The sequence below is a fragment of the Humulus lupulus genome, chromosome 3 (genome assembly GCF_963169125.1).
Source record: "Humulus lupulus chromosome 3, drHumLupu1.1, whole genome shotgun sequence".
NCBI lineage: Eukaryota > Viridiplantae > Streptophyta > Magnoliopsida > Rosales > Cannabaceae > Humulus > Humulus lupulus.
This window is the reverse complement of record NC_084795.1, coordinates 50,629,264-50,650,140: the sequence shown is the minus strand read 5'-3', so window position 1 is coordinate 50,650,140 and position 20,877 is coordinate 50,629,264.

Sequence of the window (20,877 nt, the reverse complement as noted above, 5' to 3'; positions counted from 1 at the left end):
TTAGGTTACTTCGAGCTCAAGTATCCTTAAGCGAATCCCAAGGCTCGGGGTACCCCAAAAATGTCCCCGATGGTAAAATAGTCAAAATTCCCAGAACTCCCTCCTAATCTCACTAACTCCGAATATATCCTCGATTATTCAATCCCATTACCCAATATCCCGGTAATGTACTAAATACCCAAAATAGCCCTTGACTCACCCTGAGTCAAGTATTGGTCCCGTTGTGACTTTCTCGCTACTTGCTCCATAGGAATGCCTCATGCCGAGTAACCCAAATATATCCACATAATAATGTGGGCCCACACATATATCACATATATGCACATATAATCCAAATATACCCATAACGAGCCAAATTATGAAAATTTCCCTTTTGATAAGAAATGGGCCGACATGCATATTTAATATACCTAAACATGCACATCAAGTCATATTATAATATAACTCATATAATCATACAATGATAGACATAAAATATCACATAAACACATAATTGTCCATAGTGTGCCATCCTGGCCCCCTAATCAAGGCCATGTGCCTTATTAGATAATTTGGGACATTACAGAACTCTTTCCGTTGATGTGCACAAGTTTGGAGTTGGGTTGCCATCATTTGTGAATATATTATTCTAGGAGTTTTAGTCTCATTTCTTTTGAAGTATAACTTACTAACCTCTTCGCAAGAGGTTTTGTAAATGGATCTTATAAGTTCTCACTTGTCTTTATGCATGAGATCAATATGATTCCTCCTCGAATCAATTGTCTCATAAACTCATGTCTTAGACTTATGTGTCTACAATTTTCATGCCATTATAAGCTTTGGCTAATGTGGCTTGTGTTATCACCATTGGAATATTCCTCATGAAATCCATAAGCCACTTAGTCTCTTTGCCATTTGTTGCTGGAGTTATAAACTCATTCTCCATAGTTGAGTGAAATATTTGTTTGTTTATTTTGGCCCTAAGAAACCTCTTCTCTTTTTTAGCATAAACACCCAACCACTTGTGAAGAGATTATCTTATACACTTGATATCCAACTCGCATTGTAATATCCTTCAAGTATCTTCAGGAACTTTGAATATTTGAGGCCTAGCGGCTTGGTCCTTTTAGAACTCTCTCTATCACTTTTCAATGTTCCATAATTGGATTGCTAGTAAACCCACTTCGTTTACTAACCTCTCTACCATTGTTCTTTTCAAGATCTATGCTTGAATCAAATGGTGTATTCACCTATTTGATTTTGAGATTACTAAACTTGTCAATCACTTTCTCAACAAAGTGAGCTTAACTTAAGGCATAACCCTCACTCTTTCTTCTCACATTTATACCAAATAAGGTATCGACCTCTCAAAGGACCCTCATTTAGAAAGTGGAAGATAGATACCTCTTCGTTTCTGTTATGCCTCTCATCTCATTACTCAAAATCAACAATAATCAATATATAGACACATCAACATAACATATCCATCACAAGTCTTAGAGTATAAGAACTTGTCCATTAGTGTGTCTACACCCATCTGAAAAAATAGATTTATCAAACTTCTCATGCCATTATTTCAGTACTTGTTTTAAACCATAAAGTGATTTAACAAGCCTACACCTTTTATGTTCATTTCCTCTTAGAACAAAACCCTCTGGTTCATCCATATAAATCTCCTCATTGAGATATACATTTAGGAATGCCATTTTGACATCCATTTGATGAACATAGAGGTTATATATTGATGATAAGGCAAATAAAACTCTATTGTGGTTGACCTAGCAATCAGTGCATACGTGCCAAAGTAATCAATTACCTCCTTTTGTTTAACCCTTTAGCTACTCATCTAGCTTTGAAGGATTGTATGTGCCATCGATGTGATATTTCCTCCAAAATACCCACTTGTATCGAATTGGTTTTCTACTTCAGATTTATAGATTTTAAGTACATTAAATGCCTCATCCTTACTCTTAAGTAAATACACATAGGTATACCTAGAGCAATCATCTATTCCTAGCCTTCCCAATTGCTTGAAGCTTCAACTAAGTATAATGAGATTTTGGATTGCATAAGCCTTAAAACTCATGCAAGTCAAGCAATGCTTCATGAGTTTCTTGGAGAAAACTTTGGTCTTAGAAAACTAGAGAGAGAACAAGTTTAAAGAGAGAGTTGGAAAGTGTGATCAAGTTTTTTCAACTCTAATAACCAATATATATAGTGTAGGCATCATCATTAGTCTAACAATTAGGATTAGAGCATTTGAAACACATCATTTGGAGCATTTTACGTAAATTGTACGAGCTCAAACAATGTATCGCCTACTAGTAGGCGACGTATCACTACCCTCTCTGACTTTGGACCCTTCATGGTCCTAAAATTACTCCAAATGCTACTAATTTTTTTTGGGAATGTTTGGATACCTTATTCTATCACTTTAGACCCATACAAGTCACTTTTAGATGTCTTCTACACAATCTCATGTTTTCACTTCTCTTTAAGTGAAAATTGTTAAGTGTTTTGCACCTCAACGTGTAAACATCTTAACCATTATATTTAACCAATCTCAAACATCATCTACCTTTGTGAAGAAATTCTAAAACCTTTGAGGTATTCACATTTGAAATACCTTTGCAAGTGATTTTAAATTGTTTCCCAAGTTGGCATGGTTCACACTTACCAATAGATTCTTTACTAAGTTTGGGTAATCCTCGAACAATACTCTGCATTAGACAATTTTTTCAAGTTTTTGAAATTAATGTGACCATGTTTTTCATGCAACATATCAGTTGAATTGCTTATGGCTGAGTAACATGGCAAATTTTGAGAAAGAGTATAACAATTGTCAACTGATCTGAAATCTTTTAGAACATAGTTTCAATTTTTATCACACTACAATCATCACAAGAAAAATTGACCATAAATCCTTGATCACAAATCTGAATTATGCTAATTAGATTAGCTTTCAATCCATCAACCGGCATGACATTTTTCTATTTAGGTAACCCTTCCAAATTTAGGGTTCCCTTTCCAAGAACTTTACATGCAACACCATCCCCAAAAGTGATTGTTCCACAATTTACAACCTTAAAATTGACAAGAATATTTTTGTCACCAGTCATGTGTCTAGAACATCCACTATCAAAGTACAAAGAATTAGATGTATGAGTTCTATGACATGTAAATGCCGCAAGACAATTGTTCACATTCTTTTTGACCCATTTTTGTTTAGGCGCATAATGTTTCTTTTGCACCTTTTTGACATTTTCATGATGAAAATAATTTGCATCAAAAAAATTCATTATAGTAAAACACTTTGGTTGAATGTTACCTTTGACTCCACAAAAGGGAAAGTGGGAATGAATTTCTTAGTCCTTTCATTGGATGTAAGAGTCTTACCTATCTTTCTCTTTGTTGATGATAAAGTTTGAGATGTTGATGGATCAAAAACCTACAAAGTTAGATTAGAAGAAAAAACAGGTAATGAACATGTTTCAACAAACAAAATTTTTCCATTTGATTGGGACCCTTTAGATCCCAATCCAGCATTGTTTCGTTGACCAGTATTCTGGACTTCCTCAAAAATCATAGAACATGGATTAAGCATTTGAACATTTTTCTTTATAAGATCAAGCTCATTTTTCAGATGGATAATTTCAGCATTTTTATTAACAATCTCATTTTCAAGAATTTTAACATTTGATTCAAGTTTATCATTTCTGTAAGAGAGATATTTAATGACTTTTGCATTTGATCTATTCACTGCACACAACTTAATCCATTTATCATACATTTTTTTGTAAGATTCTTCCAGTGAATCTTCATTGACTTCTGATTCATCAGAATTAGTCTCAACAACATCACCAATACTTGTCGTATCATCAGTAACTTTATTTACTGAAACAGTATTGTTCAGGCAAACAAGTTGTTTATTTTTCTACAAAAAACAAAGAAAACTAGAGAGTACAGATGGCAAAGCAATATTTTCTCCATCTTCATCACTACTTTCAGAGTCATTGTCACTCCAAGTAGCGTTCATACCTTTTTTATTCTTTGCAAGGTATTTGCACATTCTGATTGAATGTGACAAAAACATTCACATTCCCTACATTGGATTCTTTTTTTATTGTTAGAAAAATAGGGATTTGAAGATATAATACCTTTTGAGGATTTAGATAAATTCTTTTTGTTGCCCAATTTTTTCATATATTTTTTAAAATTTCTTGTCAATAGGGCCAACTCATTATCATCTTCATCCTCTGAACTTACCTTCTCAGAACTTTTGAAGGCAATAGATTTTTCTTTTTCTTTTACCTTATTTGAACTCCCTTCTGCAAAAGAATAACATGTCATAAACAAAAACACAAACAAACAGAAAGAATACACAAGATCTCACTAAGATTTTAGTGAAGCGTTCTGATACCAATTGAAATTCCATTTTTTAAGATTACCAACTGAATTTAACAAACAATTTAATTAATATGGAATAGATAAGTAATTCTTTTATCAGACATATATTCTGATGTATTAGGACAGAGTGTTGATGAATCAGACCATATGAACAGAAAGTAAATAAACCAAAAGTAACTTGACACAACAAGTTTTTTACGTGGTTTTGGAAAACCTAGTCCACGGGGCCACGCTCAGAGATAAAATCAATTAGTAAAGTTTAAAGAATACAATAAGCAATTGACTTATACAAGTTTGGACTCCATCTAAATTCTTGTTGCAACCTTGAAGTACTCCACTTTTATAATATGATTTTGATAAACACCAAGAACACGAAATCCCTTCTGATCTTGATGAGTGTTCGCTTCCTCCAAAAGTGAGACTTATGGAAATATTCTCCGAAGATTTTATGTCACGTTCACAAGCTTTATGATTTGTTTAAGAATAAACAACACAAAGAAAAACAAACAAACAAAACAAAGTGATAGTTGGACCAAGAATACTCTTTAAAAAAGATTTCTTCAAAGAATGAAACGCTGTAATAGCGAAGGGATGAGATTAGTTGTTTCTTATGTCTGTATTTATAGAGTTTAGGAAATCCTATGCCAGCCAATCTCATTTATGGTCCCAATTAAACTAAATCAGGAAGTTACTAAAAGTAGCTTCCAGTTACATTAACTGCAGGATTTTCCAGATGAGACAGAGAATCATTATGTAGCATCAGGAAAATGGATGAACCTTGACTTAAATCCCAACCAAGTTCATTTCAAAATTTCCTTCCTTAAGCACAAAGCATCATTCAGTACCTCTTTTTAAACCAAATAAAATTAAGGGAAATATGTAGAGAATAATAATTCTATAATATACATAATTATTGTAGCGCACCGAAAAAAATTCGTTTAATTATTTTTATGCTTTATATTATTATTAATTGTTAAGTGTTAGGAAATTTATTTTAATTGTTTGGTAGAAATTATGTGAATTTAATTTGTTAATTTTTTATTTAATTATTTTAATTTGTAAGTTCATGAGTTTTGGTTGTGTGCACCAAGGTGCATGGTTAGTAGAGATGCACTTGAGCACTTGTGTGTGTGCATGTGCATAGTTGCATGGTGGGCATGCAATAGTTTTCCTATGCATAATTTCCTTTTTATTTATTTATTTAAAAAATTAAAAATTAAAAATAAAAAGGGAAGAAATAGATAGAGAGGGTGTGAGAAAAGTGGAAAAGGGAGAGATTTCTTTTCCTATTAATTTTGGAATTTAAATAAATGAATTAGATGCTTTTTATCTATTTTAGGTAAGGAAAATAACTAATTATTCATGATGATATTTTTGTTTGGTTGTCTTTGATATGGTGAGTAAATGAAAATGTGGAAACAGGAAAAGAAAATGAGAGTGAGGGAAAGTGTGGACGGCAACCACAAGAAAAGGGAAAGGAAATTGATTTTTTTCTTCTAATTATTCTCTTGATTGGATCAAGGCCTTTATTTCCTTGATTTGGGAAAGAGATTTGATTAGTTTCCCTTTCCATTAGCCTTGATTGTTAGACTTAAGGGAAATAAAATAGTGAACAATGAGTATTGGAAACTCATTGTGGCTAGCGTGCAAGAGGGAGAGAGAGAGCGAGAGAGAGAGAACTCGAGAATTATAAAGAGAAAGAACGAAAGAAAGAAAGAGAGAAAGAGAGTGCAAGAGAGAGCGAGAGAGAGCAAGAGAGAGAGATAAAAAGAGATCGTACAAGAAGGAGAAGAAGAAGAAGAAGAGGGGTTTGAATTGGTGATAGGTATGATTTTGTTTTTTATTTTGGTTTATTCCTCTAAGCATGTTTCTTCTCCTCATTGCTAAGTTTTTTTTTTCTTTCTCTTTGCTTGTGGTTCGAAAATGGTGGTAGGGTATTCAAGATGATTGTACTCTAGGGTTCTTGTCACTATTGTGTTCTTGATTCTACAATCAAGAGAGGTAATGGATCCACTCGTATTTTTGTGTTTGATTTGGTGTTGATTATGGTTTATGGATTTTAAATATAGATTGATGTTGACAAGGAATGTATGTTGATCTCTTGTTATTGGTGTTGTTTTGATCTTAGAATTATGAGCGTGGTGATTTTGATGTTGTGACACCTAGGGTTTTCCTAAGTTATGTTGCTATATCATTTATTTGGTTCTAATGATTTATGTAAAAGCATGCAAAGATGATGGTAGATGCATGTTAGGGTTTTGGTTTTAGTCTACAAATATATGTTGATGATTGTCTTTTATATATTTTTAGCATGAAAAAGATTTGTTGTCTTTGGACTATGTAGGTTTCGGCCTAGGGATATTTTTAGCATGTTTGGTTCATTTTTTTTTTCATGATGTCACTTATAATCTTAGAAACATGTTAGGTTATTTTGAAGATTTGAAATTGGTATTAAGTTATTTACAAATGTTAATTTAGTCTTGTATATAAAGTTTTGATTCTTGACGCTTAAACTAACTTTTGTTCATGGAATGCATGAGATGGTATAACACATGCTAGGGAATGTTGTAAACATGATTAAGATGTATTTTTACATAATTATTACTTTCTGTTTTTTTATTTATTTATGTTGTAGTAATTGATTTAGGAATTTAAAATATACAAATTTTTCCCAAATTAATATTTTATAACCAATTTAATCAAAACATAATTATTTTTCTATCATTTAAATGAGACTTTTTAACTAATTAAAACATGCAGCTTTTTTATGTATTTTATGAAAGAAAATATGGTTTAAAATTCAAGTATGTGATTTTAATTAAATAAAATGCTTGCTGGAATTTTTGGTTATTAAGAGAAAATATCTTTTTAATTAAGATAAATACGATATACACTCCAATAAATTTAGTTTTAGATTCTATATATGAAAAATATAATTTTTCCACACTTTATTTATGTAATTTCACACTTATAAATATGCAGTTTTTTTTATGACAAGTAAAAATTATTGTTCTAAATGCAATCAAGAAATTCATTTAGTCATTATAAGTAACTACAAATTTTGTCACAATCTTTTGATCATTATTTGAATAACAGATGAGATTATTATTTCATGAGAAATTAAAAGGCTAAATGAATTATCTTAGAAAATTAAAATTTTGTAATAAAGTTTTGAATGAAAAATATGTGGTTAAAGAAATGATGAAGGAGTAACTAAGCGGTAAATAAATTATGCTTGCTGAATTTTTAAGAAAAGGTAATGAGATAAGCATGTAGAAATTATCGACTTTAAACGTTAAATTTGAAGAACACTCACGTATGTATGTTACATGCAAGTGTATTTTTACGTTAAAAAATACGCTTATTATTCAAACATATGTTTTTTATTTTGTAACCATGAAGGATTGATGGGTAGAATTAGCATTTGTCTTTTATGATTTTATGTCAAATTATTGTAGGTTGTAATTGTAGTGTAACTTGTGCCACGTGTGCATGGCTCATGCACACATGGGGTATGAATGTTGGGCATGAGTATTATTACATGATTTTAAAAATGAACGTTTGATTTTGATTATAGGCTCATTGTGACGTTTTCGCACTTTATCTTGCTTGGACTTGAGGTAAGGAAGTTAGATAGAATTGTATATGTTTTGTGCTATGTAAGTTCTATGTTTTGATATGTCATGATAAGCCAAGTGTTATGAAAGGTAAAATTTCATGTTTGATATGTTATGATATGACAAGTGCTATGTGTTGCCGCCGTTTTTCATCAACCGTGAAAGAAGAGCACGTAAACAACAAACAGTGATGGCCAATATAAATATGATAATACAAAACACAATTTTTACGTGGTTCAGCAGTTAAATCTGCCTAGTCCACGAGTCTTTGTTATTAAACTCAAGATGATCTCTGAAAATTCTTCAAGTATGAATTATTCAGAGTTTTCTCTCAAGATTAAGAGATTCAGTCCCTTACAATGGTGCATGTCCTCTCTATTTATAGAGAAGATTGCAAAATACTATCCCACACATTTCGGGTAGTTACTCTTTTTGTGCAAATAAATCAAATGGCCTTAAATGCCTGTAATCCGATATAAAAGGAAACGTCCCCTGAAGACCAGGGGGCGTATAACTAATCAAATAATATCCCATGATTTTAGGGGATTTACAGTAATAAATGTAGACCACGTCTCTTATAGACAACACTTTAAGATATTCAAGGTTATTATCATATATCACCAAGGCCTTATTCTCCCAGGTCTCACATCAACTTTCGAGCTAATAACATCTCCCGAGGTCACATGGCTTTCGAGATCGTACGCGCGTCAGACTCGGAACCCATGATCCGAGGTCATCCCTGAGGACAGATGCATCTCGGGAGCTACCCTTCGAGTTCGTGTGGATTAGGAGGCCACCATATTCAAAGTCGTCTCAGCTTTGCAGGCTCGATGTCTAGTCTTGGAACATACTTCAGACTTTACGAGTTCATTCGCTGCGAATCCAGCTTTCGAGGTCACATTTATCATGGTTCGAAATCTGGGTATAACATCTTGCCCCCTCAAAAGTATTTGTTCGAATCCTAAGAGAAGGAGACTTTTGAACTACTTTCTCTGGGAGCCGTACCGTCACACACTTGAGAATGGACACGCATCAGTTGGACATTGCTCATTTATGGTACTTGAGTACCTTGGAAACCTGCCCACGATCATTCGTCTGCCGCCTTTTCGGTACCATCATATCATCTCCCCCTGACCGTTGGATTTCATGAGGATTCTGGCCAATGGCCCATATTAATCCTTTTTATCACTTTTCTGCCTTTATATATTCAAGGTCTTCTTCTTCCTCTTAATTTACACGCATCAGAAACAAAAAAGGGAAGGGACGAAACCAGAGGCCATCCCAGAGAACTTCTTTCTTGTGCATGTTCTCTCAGCCGACAAAACAAAGGACCTCTGGTTTGTTCGAGTCCGTGAGCTCATATTTGCAGCCTCTCCTTCAGTCAGCAATTTCTCTGCAATCGCCATTATTGTGTAAGTGTCCAATCTTTGTTTTTTCTTATCCCAGTTTTTGTTCATACTGTTCTTGTTATCTCTGTGAATGTACTAGTTTATTTTCTTAGTACAATACGTTAGGGAATTTTTATCCGATAGGCTTTTATGTTTTAAGTTTCCATACTGGGTTTACATCACTGGTTCATACCCAGTTTTGATGTTTTAGCAAGATCTCTGTTTTCTGGGTTTTAAAATTTTAAAAGACGTTTCTTGTATACCAAGATATCAGGTATAAAACCTTGGCCTTGACAAATGCACGATACCCAAGGTTACCTTTTCTGGTTATCCGCCACTCTTTTTCCCCTGATTTTCGGGATTTTCAAAAAATTGTCCACTCTCCTCCCTTTCTCGTGGAACGCACGTTCTGACTCTTTTAATAAGGGTCTTAGTATCGAGCTTGCTTTGTTCCTAAACTCCGAGCTTGTTCTGTTAAGCTCGTAATTCTTGCATGCATGGCCCTCACCATTTTTTCTTTCTCGCTAGATGTCACAGAATCTGGAAAGACAGTGGGGGTCGTTGCTGGCAATCCCTTATTCGCCAAAAACTTCGAGCCCGGAGTCGCTGTTCGCTCGGAATCAACGTCAGATTCGTGAGTACGAGCTTGCGCGCGAGCATGAGGATATTCAAGCTCATTATCGCCGCCAAATAGACAAGGTCATAGAGAAGAAAATGAGAACTCTTCGGGAGGCCCTTTATCCAGAGTCCAATTCAGGGCCTAGGCCGATCCCCCTCGACCCTGCATTAAAGGTCACCGTCACGTATAGTCCAGGAGAACTCCAATTTTCGCTGATGGGGGAGCCTTCTTCCTCGCAGCTGAGGAAAGAATTCTTTGAGGCCGAGCACTACTGGAGCTCGGTAACCTCAATAATTCAGGTAACTGACATCCTGGCATTACATGGCCTGAGGCTGTCAAGCTCCTTGAGATGTCGAGCTTCGACCTCTAATGAACGTAGCTGCCATGCTCCAGGGACTGGAAACCCTGACATTAAGCTAAGGTATGCGGCCTGGAGCCAGGAACACATGAGGGCAGGAGCTCTACTGCCTTTAAAGTCTTTCTACAAGGACTTCACGGACTTTGTTGGGTTGGCCCTGTTCCAGCTCAACACCAATTCTTACAGGGTCCTGTCAGCCCTAAGGTCGTTATACCACGAGCTGAAGTGGGATGGACCTTCACCTCAGGAGATTTTATATCTCTTTTGTCTGAAAAGCAACCCCTCCCGAGCTCGGGGAGGAGATGGTTTTTACTACCTTTAGAGCTATCCCAAAGAGAAAAAGGTCTTTGAAGATCTCCCTAATCATCCACCTGATTTCAAAAAAGCCTTCTTCTGGACAGACGGCCTGTCCCCGTCTCGATGCTACTCATTCAAGTGGATTCGTAAGTATTCCAGTTTTCTTTATTTGTGCTCGGGTTTTGGTTTGTAGGTTTGTACTTAGTTAAAAGGTGTCTTATTTTCCAGCCAATTTTCAATGTCCTACCCCCGACGTCACGATGAAGGAGCATAGAGAGACCCTGCTCCAACTTCATTACGGCCGGAGGTCTCTCTCATACCTCTTACATGAGAGTAAGCTCCGAGCTTGCGGGCTCTTGGGAGATGGCCAGTCCACCTCAGACTGGTCCAACAAGAAGTATGATCATTGGGAGCAGGTGCCTTTGCCCACAGGTATCCTCCCCCCGAGGAGAGAGGTGAGGCCTCCACCCCCAGCTCGCCGAAGGAGTCAACCATCGGGGAATGAAGCTAATGACGAAGCCTCGAGTTCAGACTCGGATGAAGGTAAACCCACCTTACCTCGAGAATGTGGTCCCCCACCTTATTAAAGCATAAACCCGATAGGTTAGTTTCATGCCCGTATGATAGATACCACTTCTACATATGGACTTGGGTAGACGATCGAGTTCATAGGTTTGATAGTTGGCTCGGGAAGTATGACACCATGTATACTTCAGACAAGGTGTGAAACGGGATAGCTGTCCAATATGGGACCAACGATTATAGGGACCTTTCGAGGTTGACGTCCACCTATAGGGAAGGTACTCCCCCCGCCTCTTCTGAAGATGGGGGAATTTCATGGTCCCCGAGCTCTAGTTCGGGGGAGAGTTCCAGTTAGGTCTTTCTTTACTTGGTTTTTTCTTTTTTATTTTCCAAGCTTATTATCATTATGTCTAACTTCGATTGGAACTGTGCAGGTGCCATGGATCCCGATCTCGACGTTGTGCTTTTTAGTGATGAGGGAGCTGGAGCTCAGAAGAGTAAACGCCTGAGAGCCTCGCTCTGGTCCGACCGACCATCCAAGGTCCCTAGACGCCTCGAGAAGACCCCAACGGCTTAGGCTACTACGAGCACAACCGAGGAGCCGATTGTCCAGGTTGATGCTTCTGGTTCAACCGCGCCTGTCTCACATCCTCCGACCGACACTCAAATAACAGTCGGTCGGCCCCCGAAGAAACCTTCCATCTCCAAGGTTCAACTGCCAACGACCCCACCTCATATTGAGGAGTTCATGCTTGACAGCGCCGCTGGGACCCAAGGGTCTGTGCTTAGCTCGGACGTCCTCTCTCGAGTGGGTCAGAGTTTTTCTGGCTTCGGTGCCGACCATTGGGACCTCGTGCAGAAGGCCTCGGACTGTAATACTCTTTATGATAAGAGTATTGAACTCACTGTCACGGTAGCCTTCGCAACTCTCCTTTAACTGTTTATGTCTCAGCTCGCGATCTAATTCGTTCTTTGTATTTCAGGCCCTTGTCGTTTCAGCACAGCTTAATTATAAGCTGACCAACGAAGTGCACACGAGTATGTCTCTGGCCCAAGAGTCGAGGGATCTCCAGCTTAAGATGGCTAATGAACTCAAGGACTCGAAGACCGAACTTGAGAAAGTGAAGACCCGTCTCGCGGAGCTAGAGAAGACGAAAGCCTAGCTTGAACAGGCGAAGACTCGTCTTGCCGAGCTGGAGAAGGCTAACGCTAAGCTCGAAGAGGAGAAAGCTGCTACTTTCGACATCATGGAAGGCTAGAAGGCCCGCCTCCTGAACGAGTTCAAAGAGCAGAAGGAGAAGATGGTAGACCAGGCCATATACAAAATTTGGGTTTATAATGCCGACCTCGATACCAGCTTCCTGGGTCCTCTCGAGGCCAAGTATGTAGAGTGGTGGAGTGCTCATCTTGAGGCGAGAGAAGCCGCTCGAGAGGCTGCTCAGAAGGTTAGTCATGCTATTCGTCCTGGGGGGTCTAGTGTCGTTGATGCCGGAAAATCCAAAGGAACTGCTCCTTCTTGATTCTTACCTCGGGGTTGCGTCCCTCTATTGTTTGTAACTATTTTTATTTATGCCCGTAGGGCTGATACAATTTTTTTTTTTTTTTTATAAACTTACATATGCTTCACATTTCTTGGCTCGAAATATTTTGCATATTTTATATGAATGATTTTTTGATGCTTATTTCTTCATACAAACATAGATGGGATTTAGGCTCGAAACTCAATGCATCCACGCATTGTTTGTTTGAATTATCCACTTCCGATCTCGTTATTCATCAAGGTCGGATATTACTTTAACCATGAACTCGAAAGTACTTGTATGGTATGTAATGTGAATGGTTTAGTTATATCTTATTGCTTAGTTACTTTTCCTCATCCTCGGTTATCTCCCCGAGGTTATGAGTTCGAAACTATTTTTCTTTAAGATATTCCAGCCTCGATCTCGACTTATTTCGGAGTAGGTTTAAATTCCAACTCGTCGATTAGTTTTAGCTGGTTTGTTCCAAACCTATTAAGTTTGCACATCTGGTTAAATCCAAACGTTATTATCTTTTGATAATTTGGTTGTCCAAACTATCTAAGCTCGTGTATCTGGTTACATCCAAATACTTTTATGTTTTTGATAATTCGGTTGTCCAAACTATCTAAGCTCGCGTATCTGGTTCTGTCCAAATACTTTTATGTTTTTGATAATTCGGTTGTCCAAACTATCTAAGCTCGCGTATCTGGTTATGTCCAAATTCTTTTATGTTTTTGATAATTCAGTTATGTCCAAACTATCTAAGCTTGCGTATCTGGTTATATCCAAATACTTTTATGTTTTTTTTTTTATTATTTCAATGGTATATATACCAATAATGCCCCCTTAATATCCTATGAGTGTGACCATAGGTTATTAATTAAGAGAGATAGCAAAAATAAAAAGATATAACATATTGAACGAAATAGATCTTTATTTGATGGAATTCAAAAGTAGACAAACTACTACAGATAATCAATCATGGTTACAAGCAACACACTTCCTACACTACTGATAGTAAGGTCTAAGGTGTTCGCCATTCCATGCTCGTGGTACCAGGCTCCCATCCAATCTCGCCAGCTTGTAAACACCGGTCCGGATGACTGACTCTATCTGGTATGGTCCTTCCCAATTCGGTCCGAGCACACCAGCTGCTGGATCTCGTGTTGCCAAAAATACGTGCCTTAACACCAGATCTCCCACACCGAATCTTCGATCTCGAACCCTTTTGTTGAAATATCTAGTAGCTCGTTGCTGGTAGGCAGCGTTCCTTAGTTGAGCCTCGTTTCTCTTTTCTTCAATCAAGTCTAAGGTTTCTTCGAGATGAGTGTGGTTTAAGTCTTGGTTGTAAATTTGAGATCGGATCGTTGGGATTTCAACCTCAATAGGCAACATAGCCTCACATCCGTATGCTAGAGAGAACGGGGTGTGCCCCGTTGATGTTTGAGCCGTGGTTCTATAACCCCATAGGACTTGGGGAAATTCTTCGGGCCAATGTTCCTTTGCTTCTTCCAACTTCTTCTTCAGAGAAATTTTGAGAGTTTTGTTCACAGCCTCGACCTGGCCATTCGCTTGAGGATGAGCTACTGATGAAAAACTCTTTATTATGTCGTTCTTTTCACAAAAGTTGGTGAACAAGTCACAATCAAACTGGGTTCCGTTGTCGGATACGATCTTCCTCGGCACCCCATATCGGCACACGATGCTTTTTACTACGAAATCAAGGATCTTTTTTGAAGTTATAGTTTCCAACGATTCAGCCTCCATCCACTTCGTGAAGTAATCCACGGCGACTACAACATATTTTACTCCGCCTTTGCCAGTCGGGAGAGAGCCTATGAGGTCGATGCCCCATACCGCGAAAGGCCATGGGGAAGTCAACATGGTCAGCTCGGATGGTGGAGCTCGGGGAATCGTGGCGAATCTCTGGCATTTGTCACATTTCTTCACGTACTCGAAAGAATCCGTTTTAATAGTTGGCCAGAAATATCCTTGGCGTATGATCTTCTTGGACAGGCTATGCCCCGGTGTGATCTCTGCAGAACCCTTCATGAATTTCTTCAATGATTTTCTTAGCTTCGGGCGAGGTTACGCACCGAAGTAACGGCATGGAATATCCCCTCCTGTATAGCTTTCCGTCCAAAATGGTGTAACGGGGAAGTTGATACATCAATTTTTTAGCCTGGTTCCGGTCTCTTGGAAGGACTCCGTTCTCGAGATATTCAACTATTGGGGTCATCCAGGTAGGTTCTGTTTCAATCATACACACATCTTCCTCCTCTGGATCATTAATGCTAGGTGCCGATAGGTGTTCTATGGGCACAACGTTCAGTTCTTCATTTTCAGCGGATGTGGCGAGCCGAGCTAAGGCATCTGCATTTGAGTTCCGCTCGCGGGGAACCTATTCGATTGTATAAAATTCGAAACACTCCAATGCGGATTTTTCCTTCTCCAAATAAGCTTCCATTCTCGTGCCGCGAGCCTGGTATTCTCCCAAGATTTGATTTACAACGAGCTGGGAATCACTGTAGCAATGTACAGCTCTATCTTTGAGCTCCTTTGCTATACGAAGTCCCGCGAGTAAAGCCTCGTATTCATCCTCATTATTCGACGCTTCGAAACCAAATCTCAAGGCAGAATGAAATCTGCTCCCTGCTGGGGTAACCAAAATGACCCCTGCCCCCGCTCCATTTTCATTTGATGAGCCGTCGACGTAAAGTTTCCACAGCTCATGGGCCGAGGTTATTACCTTGTCGTCGGCTATGCCAGTACATTCCACTATAAAGTCTGCCAACGCATGTGCCTTAATGGTCGTTCTCAGGTGGTAGGTGATCTCGAACTGTCCGAGCTCAACAGCCCATTTCAGAAGTCGACCTGAAGCTTCTGGTTTAGACAAGACTTGCCTAAGTGGTTGATCTGTCAGCACATGGATGGGATGCGCCTGAAAGTAGGAGTGGAGTTTACGAGACGAATGAATTAAACTGAGCGTGAGCTTCTCCATCAATGGGTATCTTGACTCTGCCCCCAGTAATATTTTACTGATGTAGTAAACGGGTCTTTGCACCTTCTCTTCTTCTCGAACGAGCACTGCGCTTATTGCGTGTTCGGTTGTTGAAAGGTATAGGTACAGTATTTCTCTCGTTTCAGGTTTTGACAGGATGGGTGGTTCCGCAAGGTGCTTTTTGAGCTCCTGAAAGGCCAGCTTGCATTCCTCCGTCCATTCAAATTTTTTACCTCCTCTCAATAAGTTGAAAAATGGAAGACCACGGTCCGTAGATTTCGAGATGAATCTGCTTAGGGCTGCCATCCTGCCAGTCAAACTTTGGACATCTTTGTGCCTTCGAGGTGAGGGCATGTCAATCAGGGCCTTGATCTTGTTGGGGTTAGCCTCGATTCCATGAGAGTTCACAATAAAGCCCAGGAATTTTCCTGAAGACAACCGAAAAGTGCACTTCTGAGGATTTAGCTTCATGTTGTATTTCCAGAGTATGCTGAAGCACTCTTCGAGGTTATCAACATGGTTCTTGTTGAGTTGAGATTTGACAAGCATGTCATCGACATAAACTCCCATGTTGATTCCTATTTGTTCTGAAAACATCATGTTCACGAGCCGCTGATATGTGGCCCCAGCGTTCTTGAGCCCGAATGGCATGACATTATAGCAGTATAGCCCCTTATCCGTGATGAAGCTCGTATGTTCTTGGTCGGGGGCATGCATGGAAATCTGGTTATATCCAGAATAGGCATCCATGAAGGACATCAGGCCATGCCCCGCCGTGGCATCCACGAGCTGGTCAATCCTTGGCAACGGAAAACAATCTTTCGGGCAAGCTTTGTTGAGATCTGAGTAGTCAATACAGGTTCGCCATGTCCCATTGGGATTTGGGACCAACACCAGATTGGCTACCCAGTCAGGTTAAAAGGCATCCCTAATGAATCGGGTTGCCTTTAACCTGTCAACCTCCTCCTTTAGTGCTTTCTTTCTATCTTCGTCCAGCTGTCTTCGCTTTTGTTGCTTTGGGGGGAAGCTTTTGTCTATATTCAGTGCGTGGCTTGCTATACTCGGACTTATTCCCACCATGTCCGAGTGCGACCATGCGAAGACATCCTGATTTTTCTTCAAAAAGCAAATTAATTGCTATTTTGTCTCATCTTGGAGGTGTTTTCTGACCTTCACCTTTTTTGAGGGATCGGCTTCCTCGAGCTGAATTTCTTCGAGCTCCTCTAAAGGTTCGAAATCAACTTTCTCCTCAAGTCCTTGGATCAATCTCTTCGTTAATCTCTAAGATTGTTCCGTCTTTGTTTTGAATGATGGCAAGTGCTTGTGCGCTCGTCTGTTTCTTTCCTCTCAAGGAGATGCTGTAGCATTCCCTCCCTGCTAATTGATCTCCCTTCAATGTTCCGACTCCGCTAGGGGTCGGAAACTTAAGGGCCAGATGCCCTACTAATGAAACTGCCCCCAGCCCGACCAGGGCGGGTCTCCCGAGCAGCACATTGTAGGCTGATGGTAAGTCTACTACCACGAACTCCATCATCTTGGTTGCCGAGACTGGGTAGTCTCCCAAGGTCACGGGGAGCTCGATGGATCCCATGCAGGCGGTCCCTTCTCCTGAAAAGCCGTATAAAGTAGTTGCACACGCTTTCAGGTCGCGAAGGGAGAGTCCCATCTTTTCGAGGGTTGCTTTATAGAGAATGTTGACTGAGCTCCCATTGTCTATGAGAACTCGGTGGACCCTTTTATTGGCCAGCTGGAGAGTGATGAACAGTGGATCATGGTGAGGAAACTAGACATGGGACGCGTCTTCCTCAGTGAAGGTTATTGGTTGTGTTTCAATCCTCTGGCTTTTTGGAGCCCTAGGTTCGGGTTCATAAGGAGACCCATCCCCAGTTTTCAGCTTGTTAACGTATCTCTTTTGGGCATTCCTGCCTACTCCTGTGGGATGAGGCCCTCCCGATATGGTTATTACATTCTCTCCATCTATTGGCGGGGACCTATCTTCTTCCCGAGCTCGGGAATTATTGTTTTGTGCCATCGGAGGCGCGGCTACTCTCTGGCTCGCGGCCACCTGACTAGTACTCTGGTTTTTGACATATTGCTGGAAGTAACCTCTCGAGATCAATCCTTCGATGTCGTCCTTCAGTTGTCGACATTCATCGGTTGTATGCCCGGTGTCTCTGTGAAATCAGCAATACTTACTGGAGTCCCTCTTGGATTTTTGATTTCTCATTGGGTCCAGACGCCTAAAGGGGACCTGGTTTTCATTAGCCAGGTATATGTTCTCCCGAGACTCATTGAGCTCGGTGTATACTCTATACACGGAGAAATATCTCTCCCCCTTCTTTTTCTTTCCTCCTTTGGCCTCGGGATTACTTCCTTCGTTCTTTTTTTCTCTTGGAAGGGTTTTCCACAGCAGGCTTTGAAGCTATTGGGTCTGCCGAGGTTGAGGCAGAGTTTACGTTTATCGTTGTAGTTTCGGACTGGGAAGTGACATTAAGTGTCGACCTCGCTTCCTCTACATTGACAAACCTCTGCGCTCGTCTATTAAACTCGGTTAGGGACCTCACCGGTTTTCTTTGCATATCGTCCCAGAGGGCGCTTCGTGGCATTACTCCGACCTGGACAGCCATTAAGTGTCCACTGTCATCCACATTCTGAGCTCGGGCGACTTCTAAGTTAAACCTTGTAAGATAACTTTTTAATTTTCGCCTAGTTGTTGCCGAACATTAGTGAGGGTTGACGCCTCAGGTCGAACCCCTATCATGGCTTTGAACTGCTTTTTAAAGTCTTTAGACAGCTGCTCCCAAGAGGTTATTGAATGTCTCTTATATTTTTCGAACCATCTTTTTGCTGGTCCTGCCAATGATGCTGGAAATAACATGCATCTGAGCTCGTAACCCACGTTACTGGCTCTCATTATGGTGTTGAACGTGCTCAGATGACTGTACGGGTCGGTCTTTCCTTCGAACGTTGGGACGTGAGGGATTCGAAACCCTTGAGGAAATGGAGTATTGGAAATATGGGGAGCAAACGGTTCGAGCTCCTCGTCAGAGTCTTCATATCGATCATTTTCTTGCTCGTTTTTCAAAAGCCTAAAGGCCTTTTCAAGCTGATCGATTCTTTCTTGGACTGGGTCCGCAAGGGGTACTGTCTGGAATCGGTTGTCATCGATCATAATTCCAGGCTCGCGTCTCCGCAAGGGATCTCTACGCCTATTCAAGCGATCCCTCAGGTCCGGATTTGTTGGGTCACTATTACCCCGACTTTGATTCAGGTGCTCTCGTAGGTCGGGACGATTTCTGCGGTTTCTAGTATTCTTACGACCTCAGTCATGCTTGCTGACCGACCTGGTATCTCCAGAATCATCACTAGTAAAACTCGTCGCATGGTTATTTCGTGATGGATTCTTTCCATGTCGCCTCGTCTCTGCCGTGTAAGACCGAGATGTTTGACTTTTTTCAGATGGGGCGCCTCTCCGCTCCTGGAAAGCCTCCCCGTTTCCTTGTCTTTCTCCCGTACGCCTTTCGCCCTGATCTCGAACTGGTTGAGCATTCCTGCGGGGGGGCGAAGGATATCTTATAGGTGATGGAGGGAACCGTATGGGTGACAGTGGCTGCCATCCACGTCGCGGCCTAGACGGTCCAGAATTTGCCCGAGATGGGTCGGTCGCATTTGGTGCGCTCCCAGGTATTTGAGTCCGAGCCTCTGCAGGGGTTCGGTTGTTCTCAGTTCACGTAGGTACTTCCATAGGCGGGTTAGCCTGGGACCTTGCCCGAGTATTTCTCTGAGGCCTAGGGGGAGCGGATGGCTCTGCTAGTGCCGGAGGTTGAGCCGGCCTCCTTGTGGCAGCATCTTTTCGTGGGCGCCCACGGGGTCTACGGGGAGGAACGTGTACGTCCCTTGGAGGAGGGACTTGGTTTTTGCGCGGAGGCAGGGGCTGAGCCACCTGCGCCTCTGCGGCTATCCTTGCCAACTCCTCATTCTGTTTGTTGGCCTCTGCCAACTGCTGCTTCAATTGCTGGTTTTCAAGTTCCACAATGGGAACATACCGCTCAGGATTGTAATACATATCCTCATCCCTTGGTGGAGCAGGTGGTCCCTGGTAATCGGAAGATCCACTTCTTTCTTCAACATTCGGGTTTTCCATTGGTTGTTTCCCAGGACGTCTTGGGTAATTTTCTTCAGTAACGTTCTGATTATTAGTGGCCATGACTTACTCAGGGATGAATGCTTAAGGCTCTCAATGAAATCACCAAACTGTTGACGCCGTTTTTCCTCAACCGTGAAAGACGAGCACGTAAACAACAAACAGTGATGGCCAATATAAATATGATAATACAAAACACAATTTTTACGTGGTTCAGTAGTTAAATCTGCCTGGTCAACGAGTCTTTGTTATTAAACTCAAGATGATCTCTGAAAATTCTTCAAGTATGAATTCTTCAGAGTTTTCTCTCAATATTAAGAGATTCGGTCCCTTACAATGGTGCATGTCCTCTTTATTTATAGAGAAGATTGCAGAATACTATCCCACACATTTCGGGTAGTTACTCTTTTTGTGCAAATAAATCAAATGGTCTTAAATGCCTGTAATCCGATATAAAAGGAAACGTCCCTTGAAGACCAGGGGCGTATAACTAATCAAATAATATCCCATGATTTTAGGGGATTTACAGTAATAAATGTAGACCACGTCTCTTATAGACAACACTTTAAGATATTCAAGGTTATTATCATATATCACCAAGGCCTTATTCTCCCAGGTCTCACATCAACTTTCGAGCTAATAACATCTCCTGAGGTCACATGGCTTTCGAGATCGTACGCGCGTCAGACTCGGAACCCATGATCCGAGGTCATCCCTGAGGACAGATGCATCTCGGGAGCTACCCTTCGAGATCGTGTGGATTTCGAGGCCACCATATTCGAAGTCGTCTCAGCTTTGCAGGCTCGATGTCTAGTCTTGGAACATACTTCAGACTTTACGAGTTCATTCGCTGCGAATCCAGCTTTCGAGGTCACATTTATCATGGCTCGAAATCTGGGTTTAACACTATGAAATGTGTAATTTCTATGTTTTTATGTGAACTATGACGCTTGTGCATGTATGATGAATGAAAAGAAAATATTGCTAGCGTGCTGAACGCAACACAACAAATGATTTATTGAGGA